Genomic DNA, 9,913 nt, shown 5'->3' with positions numbered 1-9,913 from the left:
TTGAGAATTGTATTTTTCACTGCTCATAACGGAAGGCTTTTGTGCGTATGAAATGCAATACTGAAAATACTTTCATGCTTTGCGGATTTTTGTAGTAATGTACATAATCTGTCCTGCATCAGTTAGATTTTTTAAATGATTTATATGGATGTGATGCAGTAGGAGAGTGTGTGGGGTTCAGATTGTACAACCACACTATCTTCCATGCTTTTATGAAAGCGTAATCCACCTGTTCTTAAACTTTAATTATACTTTCTGCTTTTCAGAGGTGTTCCCTCAGAGGGGACAATATATGTCCTCTTATTCAACAGAACACTGACACACACACACACACACACACACACACACACACACAATGACCATGAAGGAAAACACACCGGGTCGTGAGGCCCCCTTACACAGACAGACAAATGACAGCATTATCGATGGTGAATGAGGGGAGGGAGGACATTTTATCCCTTAACAGAGACATGGTAACCTTCACGATGGGTGCGTCACAAAGACCCACCACCACCATCTCTCAGTCTGGCTTGAGTTTCAGATAAGGGCGGGGCCGGAGCAGCTGATCCGGGTGCTGAGATAGGAGCAGATTGTTCTGGGAGTTCATTGTGCGTCTGTGATTATGTAAACATCCCCAAGTGGAGGCAGGCAGCGTGGCTTACTGAGGCATCAAGGGCGAAGCACAAACAACACAGGCAGATGGATGCCCCAACACACTACTGCTGAGAGGAGGCTTCTAGAATCTGGTTGAAATCTATAGTAAGTCCAATGAGATGGGACCTTGTAAAGGGCACTCATAAAGATGGCTTCACTTGCCAGTCTTTCACCATCTGCTATGAGTAGTGCTAGAAGCCTTATGCCTGTTATACCAGGCTCGAGAGAAGCAGTTTGCTTGTTTCTATAATGAAATAAATGCTTAGAAAAGAAGGGATGGTTCTTCTTTGGATCCCGTCAGATCATCTCAGCCTGATCGGCAAACTGCGTTCTGTGTGCTCATGTGTTGCTAAGTAGATTTCAACAATTCCCTAAAAGCTCTGATGTCACTTGATTGGGAAAATGGTGTGCATAAAGAGCTTTCTCACACATAAGCAAATGATGCTACACATCAATAACCACATTTGTATGGCGGCCATTGTCTTGTTTCGAACAAGCAACTGCTCATGATTTGAAATCCTCCTGTACATTAGCCACATGCATTAGCTCCTTACCTGATAATGGAGATGAATAGGACAATAATGATCGTAATAAGGAGGGGCATGTGTCAGACATTAGATCATCTGAAAGGGAAGTAGCCTAATGAGCAGATGCACATTTTCCACCTGAAAGCCTAATTTACTACACATGGACAGACACATGGACACATACACCATGGACAAAGTAAAAGGGTATTGGAAAAAAGTCCACCCAAAACCTACACACCGGTTGCCATGCCAACAAAGCTGTTCAGCGAGGAACAAGAGAGCTGGGATAGAACAGGAGTCCCTGTGGACCATGGCTATCATTTTCTGCCAGGTTTATCCCTATGATTAGAGGTGGTTAGCGCACTAATACCGTTGTCGCTCGTCGCTACGCTAGATCCCGCACCACCTCATTGTGAGCACCTAACTCCCCTGGACTTCGTCAGTGGGCTCATTACCTAGAGTAAAAGCAATCCGGGCTTGAGGATTCCATTTCAGAGCCCCCGCCACCAACCGTCCCCAGGGGATCTGGGCGGAGGACCTGACGAGATAATTAGTTGTTGTTTTATGTCATCATGTAGCCCATTTTAGGACCGCTATGCCTACCAAAGTGATGGGGGAGGTAGATAATGTACGTAATAACTGTGTTGGTTATTGTTGAGTACAAAGGTTTATGTGAAATAGTCTGATAGAACATAGTTCTGTATTCAATTATCTTGTAGTGACTTAAGCCTAGAATGTAGGCTTGGAAACCAATGAGAAAGACCGTCACAAACCCAGTATGACCCAGTATGAGGAAAAGGCATTGATGAACTTGATGATTTGGAACATGATCTGGAAAAGGGTTGAAACCANTCCCTTAACAGAGACATGGTAACCTTCACGATGGGTGCGTCACAAAGACCCACCACCACCATCTCTCAGTCTGGCTTGAGTTTCAGATAAGGGCGGGGCCGGAGCAGCTGATCCGGGTGCTGAGATAGGAGCAGATTGTTCTGGGAGTTCATTGTGCGTCTGTGATTATGTAAACATCCCCAAGTGGAGGCAGGCAGCGTGGCTTACTGAGGCATCAAGGGCGAAGCACAAACAACACAGGCAGATGGATGCCCCAACACACTACTGCTGAGAGGAGGCTTCTAGAATCTGGTTGAAATCTATAGTAAGTCCAATGAGATGGGACCTTGTAAAGGGCACTCATAAAGATGGCTTCACTTGCCAGTCTTTCACCATCTGCTATGAGTAGTGCTAGAAGCCTTATGCCTGTTATACCAGGCTCGAGAGAAGCAGTTTGCTTGTTTCTATAATGAAATAAATGCTTAGAAAAGAAGGGATGGTTCTTCTTTGGATCCCGTCAGATCATCTCAGCCTGATCGGCAAACTGCGTTCTGTGTGCTCATGTGTTGCTAAGTAGATTTCAACAATTCCCTAAAAGCTCTGATGTCACTTGATTGGGAAAATGGTGTGCATAAAGAGCTTTCTCACACATAAGCAAATGATGCTACACATCAATAACCACATTTGTATGGCGGCCATTGTCTTGTTTCGAACAAGCAACTGCTCATGATTTGAAATCCTCCTGTACATTAGCCACATGCATTAGCTCCTTACCTGATAATGGAGATGAATAGGACAATAATGATCGTAATAAGGAGGGGCATGTGTCAGACATTAGATCATCTGAAAGGGAAGTAGCCTAATGAGCAGATGCACATTTTCCACCTGAAAGCCTAATTTACTACACATGGACAGACACATGGACACATACACCATGGACAAAGTAAAAGGGTATTGGAAAAAAGTCCACCCAAAACCTACACACCGGTTGCCATGCCAACAAAGCTGTTCAGCGAGGAACAAGAGAGCTGGGATAGAACAGGAGTCCCTGTGGACCATGGCTATCATTTTCTGCCAGGTTTATCCCTATGATTAGAGGTGGTTAGCGCACTAATACCGTTGTCGCTCGTCGCTACGCTAGATCCCGCACCACCTCATTGTGAGCACCTAACTCCCCTGGACTTCGTCAGTGGGCTCATTACCTAGAGTAAAAGCAATCCGGGCTTGAGGATTCCATTTCAGAGCCCCCGCCACCAACCGTCCCCAGGGGATCTGGGCGGAGGACCTGACGAGATAATTAGTTGTTGTTTTATGTCATCATGTAGCCCATTTTAGGACCGCTATGCCTACCAAAGTGATGGGGGATGTAGATAATGTATGTAATAACTGTGTTAGTTACATACATTAAAAGGGTTGTTAAGTACAAAGGTTTATGTGAAATAGTCTGATAGAACATAGTTCTGTATTCAATTATCTTGTAGTGACTTAAGCCTAGAATGTAGGCTTGGAAACCAATGAGAAAGACCGTCACAAACCCAGTATGACCCAGTATGAGGAAAAGGCATTGATGAACTTGATGATTTGGAACATGATCTGGAAAAGGGTTGATACCACCAAATGATGTACCACATATTCATGGGGGAAAAAATGTCAAGATTGCCACAGCTCTACTTCCCATTTTAACAAATTACAGAGAAAACAGTTGTCAAATCAAAATGTATTAGTCACATGCGCCTAATACAACAGGTGTAGACCTTACAGTGAAATGCTTACTTACGAGCCCCTAACCAACAATGCAGTTAAAAATATATATATGGATAAGAATAAGAAATTAGGCCTACCACTGTTGTGTTACCGGCAAAATGAATGATGGTGTTGGAGTCGTGCCTGGCCATGCAGTCATGAGTGAACAGGGAGTACAGGAGGGTATTGAACATGCACCCCTGGGGGGCCCCTGAGGTGAGGTTCAGCGTGTTGGATGTGTTGTTACCTACCCTTACCACCTGGYGGCGGCCCGTCAGGAAGTCCAGGATCCAGTTATCCACTTATTGATGAAGCCAAWGACTGATGTGATGTACTCCTCAATGCCATCGGAGGAATCCCGGAACATATTCCAGTCTGTGCTCSCAAAACAGTCCTGTAGCTTAGCATCTGCTTCATCTGACCACTTTTTTATTGATCTAGTCACTGGTGCTTCCTTCTTTAATGTTTGATTGTAAGCAGGAATTAGGAAGATAGAATTATGGTCAGATTTGCCAAATGGAGGGCGAGGGAGAGCTTTGTATGCGTCTCTGTGTGTGGAGTAAAGGTGATTCCGAGTTTTTTTCCCCTCTGGTTGCACATTTAACCCTCCTGTTGTGTTCCGGTCGATTTGAACCGATTTACAAGGTTTCTCTCTGAAAAATGTTGTTAATTAAATCTGATTGTCATAAGGTTCTATGACTTTGTCCACACAGAGCATCTGAACACACAAAATACATTTGAATAATTTTCATTATATTTGGGGTGTTTTATTTAACTTTTGTACAGCTGTGGAGTTCCCGGTCAAAAACAACTGGTCATTAGAAATTAATGGGTGAGACTACAATTAGTGTATACAATTGAGTTCAGGCACATGCCCATTAATCAGATGGACACACTTCCTCTCCCAGACCCCCACATGCATGTGTGTTTGAGCACACACACACACACACACACACACACACACACACCTCACTCCCCTTCTTGGCTTCCATGGCAACCTTTTCCCAATAGAATCATTCCCCCACGGGAACCATACCTGTTGGCATTCTCATAAACAATTGCAACATTGTTTCAATAATATATAGAACTTTTCTCACACCTCTGGTTTATAAAGCTATTTTGAGGCCTTGCTCACAATTCATTCTGTGGCAGCACAATGCCCAAACGATATACTGTATGTGAGGCTATTGATCATATCTTTGATCATGACACTGGTGAGGAGGAGAGAGGCCAGGAAACTGACAGTGAAGATGCTTTTCCCGCAGCTCTAGTGCGTTATACTCAAAAACAAGTTGTGTGAGTTCAGGTCAATGAGGCCTACAGGCCATGAATAGCAAATAGAAGTTCAAAACTTGTAATGTTCACAAGAACTTGAGTTGATAATATATGTATTATTATGGATTTATAATCATCTATAAATGGGGGCGGTCATTTTGGACCGGGAACACAGAAATAATTAACATGAAACYAACACAACAGGAGGGTTATCATGCTGATAAAAATTTGGTAAGTTAAGTTTCCCTGCATTAAGTTTTAAGTTTCCCTGCATTAAAGTCCCTGTCTASTAGGAGCGCCGCCGCTGGGTGAGCGTTTTCTTGTTTGCTTATGGCAGAATACAGCTCATTGAATGCTCTCTTAGTGCCAGCCTCTGACTGTGGTAATATGTAAACAGCTACAAAAAATACAGATGAAAACTCTCTAGGTATAAAGTGTGGTCTACAGCTTATCGTGAGATACTCTACCTCAGGCGAGCAATAGCTCGAGACTTCCTTAGATATTGTGCACCAGCTGTTATTTACAAAAAGGCATATCCCGCCGCCCCTTGTCTTACAAGATGTCGCTGTTCTATCCTACCGGTACAGCGTATAACCAGCCAGCTGTATGTTGATACTGTCATCGTTCAGCCACGACTCTGTGAAGCATAAGATATTACAGTTTTGAATGTCCCGTTGGTAGTTTAATCTTGTGCGTATGTCATCTATTTTATTCTCCAACGATTGCACGTTTTCTAGCAGAATAGAAAGAAGTGGGGGGTTACTCGTTCGCCTTCAAATTCTCTGAAGGCAGCCCGCCCTTTGGCCCCTTTTTCTCTGCCTCCTCTTCACGCAAATCACGGGGATCTGAGCCTGTTCCATTCCATAGAAAGCAGTATATCGTTTAGGTCGGGCTCATCAGACTCGTTAAGGAAAAAAGGATTCTGCCAGTCCGTGGTGAGTAATCGCAGTCCTGATGTCCAGAAGTTATTTTCGGTCATAAGAGACGGTAGCAACAACATTATGTACAAAATACAAGAAAATCTATTAAACAAACAAAATAAATGAACAAACAAAAAACACAATCGGTTGGGGACACGTAAAACGTCTGCCTACTTCTCCAGGTGCCATTATTATCCATCCATTACCCATCACTATCTCCTATAGTGTCACACCCTGATCTGTTTCACKTATGTGGTTGTCTCCACCCCCTTCCAGGTGTCGCCCATTTGATCCATTATCCCTTGTGTGTTTATACCTGTATMCTCTGTTTGTCTGTCGCCAGTTCGTCTTGTCTCGTCAAGCCTACCAGCGTTTTCCCTTACCCCTGTTTTTCTGGTTTTGACTATTCTGCCTGCACTGAACCTGACTGCCGTTCTGTACCTTGTGACACTGTCCTGGATTACTGACCTCTGCCTGCCTGCCGTTCTGTACTTTCCGGACTCTGCTCTGGATTACTGACCTCTGCCATCCCTTGACCTGTCATTTGCCTGCCCCCTGTTTTTGTAATACATGTTTGTTTCTTCGAACTGTCTGCATCTGGGTCTTATCCTGAGGTCTGATAGTACTAACTGAACATGACTGACCAAGCAGACTCGGACGAGCTCCGCAACGCCATCTCCTCCCAAGGAGCCACCATTGGGAGTCACGAGGAGTTACTTCGAGGTCTTCTGGATGGATTRCAGAACTTGGCAGAATGCCATGACTGTGCTTTGAATACATTTCTGGAGCAACTCTGCGGATTATCTGTGAGGCAGCAGGCCACGACAGTAGCCTTCCAGCCTCCCAGTAACACCGCTGTCAGCAGTGCGTCTCTCCAYGCAACCCCGGCTTCCCGAGATCCCCACTTACCACCTCCGGAATGCTTCGCTGGAGGGTCAGGAACCTGTCGGGCGTTTCTCTTCCAGTGTTCCCTCATTTTCGAGCTGCAGCCCTRGTCCTTCCCCTTGGACCACTCAAAGATGGTGTATATCATAACGCTAATGCCTGGGAGGGCTCTCACCTGGGATACTCCGGTGTGGGAACAACAATCTACCATGTGCTTCAGACTGGAGGAGTTTGTGGCTGAGGTAAAAGGTTTTCGATTCTCCGTTGTCCGGGAGAGAGGCTGCCCGTAAGTTACTTCAGCTTCGCCAAGACTCCCACAGTGTTGCGAACTATGCAGTTGATTTCCGCACGTTGGCTGCCGAGAGTGCCTGGAACCCGGAATCCCTGTTCGACACATTCCTTCATGGAWTATCGGAGGAGGTTAAGGACGAGCTAGCAGCACGGGAGCTGCCTACAAATCTAGATTCACTCATCYCATTGACCATCCGGATTGATGGGCGGCTATGGAAACGTAGGAGGGAGAGGTCTGCCGACTCGCCCTTTTCGGGGCCGATGCAACTCGGCAGAGCTAGGCTGTCTCCAGCCAAATGCTTACGCAGACGTACGCAGAGTTGTCCGTATACATCCACATTTTTATGTGTCAAGGATTAAACCTATGCCTCACAACCCTTTGTCTCCTGTTTGCCCCATTATCCTCTGTGTATTTATACCTGTGTTCTCTGTTTGTCTGTTGACAGTTTGTCTTGTCTCGTCAAGCCTACCAGCGTTTTTCCCATACTGCTGTTCTCTATAGTCCCTGTTTTCTTGTTTTAACCATTCTGCCTACCCTGACCCTGAGCCTGCCTGCCATTCTGTACCTTGTGACAATGCTCTGGATTACCAACATCTGCCTGCCCTTGACCTATCGTTTGCCTGCGCCCTGTTTTTGTAATAAACTTTTGTTTCTTCAAACTGTCTGCATCTGGGTCTTATCTTGAGGTCTGATATATAGCATTTTGATTCTGTCACGATCGTTGTTAGGTGAAAGAGAGGACCAAGGCGCAGCTGGAGACCAGACACGTTGAGCCGGCTTCATGGCACCTGGCTCAATGCCCAATCTAGCCCGGCCGATACGAGGAGCTGGAATGTACCGCGCCGGGCTATGCACACGTACAGGAGACACCGTGCGCTCTACCGCATAACACGGTGTCTGCCCGTACTCTCGCTCTCCACGGTAAGCACGGGGAGTTGGCGCAGGTCTCCTACCTGACTTCGCCACACTCCCTTGTAGCCCCCTCCCAAGAAATTTTTGGGCTTGACTCTCAGGCTTCCAGCCTCGCTTCCGTGCTGCCTCCTCATACCGCCGCCTCTCGGCTTTAGCTGCCTCCAGCTCTTCACGAGGGCGGCGATATTCTCCCGGTTGTGCCCAAGGTCCCTTACCGTCCAGAATTTCCTCCCAATTCCATAAGTCCTGCGATCGCTGCTCCTGCTGCTGCTGCCGCTTACCACGCTGCTTGGTCCGAGTGTGGTGGGTGATTCTGTCACGATCGTCTTTAGGTGAAAGAGAGGACCAAGGCGCAGCGTGATAATGATACATCTTCTCTTTATAATGAAGACGAAACAAACACTTTTACAAACTAACAAAACAACAAACGACCGTGAAGCTAAATAAACAAATAGTGCTGACACTAAACACTACACATAGACAATTACCCACAACCTACCTAATGCCTATGGCTGCCTTAAATATGGCTCCCAATCAGAGACAACGATAGACAGCTGTCTCTGATTGAGAACCAATCCAGGCAACCATAGACATACATAAACACCTACACTGAACACAACCCCATGAACTCTACAAAAKCCCCTATACAATACAAACACCCTAGACTAGACAAAAAACACACAATTATCCCCATGTCACACCCTGACCTAACTAAAATAATAAAGAAAACAAAGATAACTAAGGCCAGGGCGTGACAGATTCGCTAACTTTTGCACAACTTCATTACAAGCAAAGAAGCAGAAAAAAGTGATCAAAACATTCATTTAATTTCAAATCCTGGGGCGTTTATCAAGTAGTTCTTGTACACTTGTATTGCTACAAAAATGGCATACAATCTGCAAAATATGTAAAGATATTCCTTTGATCATAATTCAAGGTTCTTCTGGAATTTTACAGAATGATTAAAACTGAGAAAGTTGTTTTATTTTTTTACAGGAAAATGCAGTGAATCATGAAAGGCTCTACAGATGGTTACCCTGCTGTTTCTGCAGCATCATTAAGGTASAACATTTTACCTTTCAACAAAAAGGAGGTCGTATATTAGCTGTACCCTATGTCATGTTACAATTACACAGATGATTTTGAATTGAGTGAAAATGTGAGGGAGCCAGATAGGAGTAAGGAGCTATGGAGTGGACACATCTCCTAGGAAAGATTGATGGATAGAGGTTGGGACTAATAACAAGATAACAAATGTAAAACATACGGGGTCTGTAAAATGTTTATAGGTTCAGAACTTTTGTGAAATAGCACAGTTACAAATATATGGAAAATAGAAGTCAAACTGGATGGACATCAGAAATAGASGAAGGCCGGGACTAAAAYCAAACAAAATAAAACTATTGTAAYATAGATTGTGTCTGTATAATGTGTATAGTATGGATAAGATGGAAGTAGAAGCGTAGGTGTTATTGTTTATTAGTTTACTGCAGTTGGGGGAGGGGTGGTAGGGATTGCCGGGAATAACAAAGGAAGGTATATACACAAAAAGAGTATGTATGATTATGAATGATAAATATATATATATATATATATAAATACAGTTTAAGTCGGAAGTTTACATACACTGTAACGGTCGTTCTCTCGTCTGAAGAGGAGGGTAGGGATTGGACCAAAGCGCAGCTGTAACGGTTTTTCCTCCTCCTCTTCATCCGAAGAGGAGGAGCAGGGATTGAACCAAAATGCAGCGGATTGTGAAGACAATAATGATTTATTAAAGTAAAGACGGAAAAAACACGAAACGAAATACACTTGAATAATTAACAAAATAACAAAACGGAGTAGACAGACCTGGACATGGAACTTACAATAAA

This window comes from Salvelinus sp. IW2-2015, linkage group LG22 (genome assembly GCF_002910315.2).
Source record: "Salvelinus sp. IW2-2015 linkage group LG22, ASM291031v2, whole genome shotgun sequence".
Lineage (NCBI taxonomy): Eukaryota > Metazoa > Chordata > Actinopteri > Salmoniformes > Salmonidae > Salvelinus > Salvelinus sp. IW2-2015.
Note: the sequence above shows the minus strand (reverse complement) of the source record.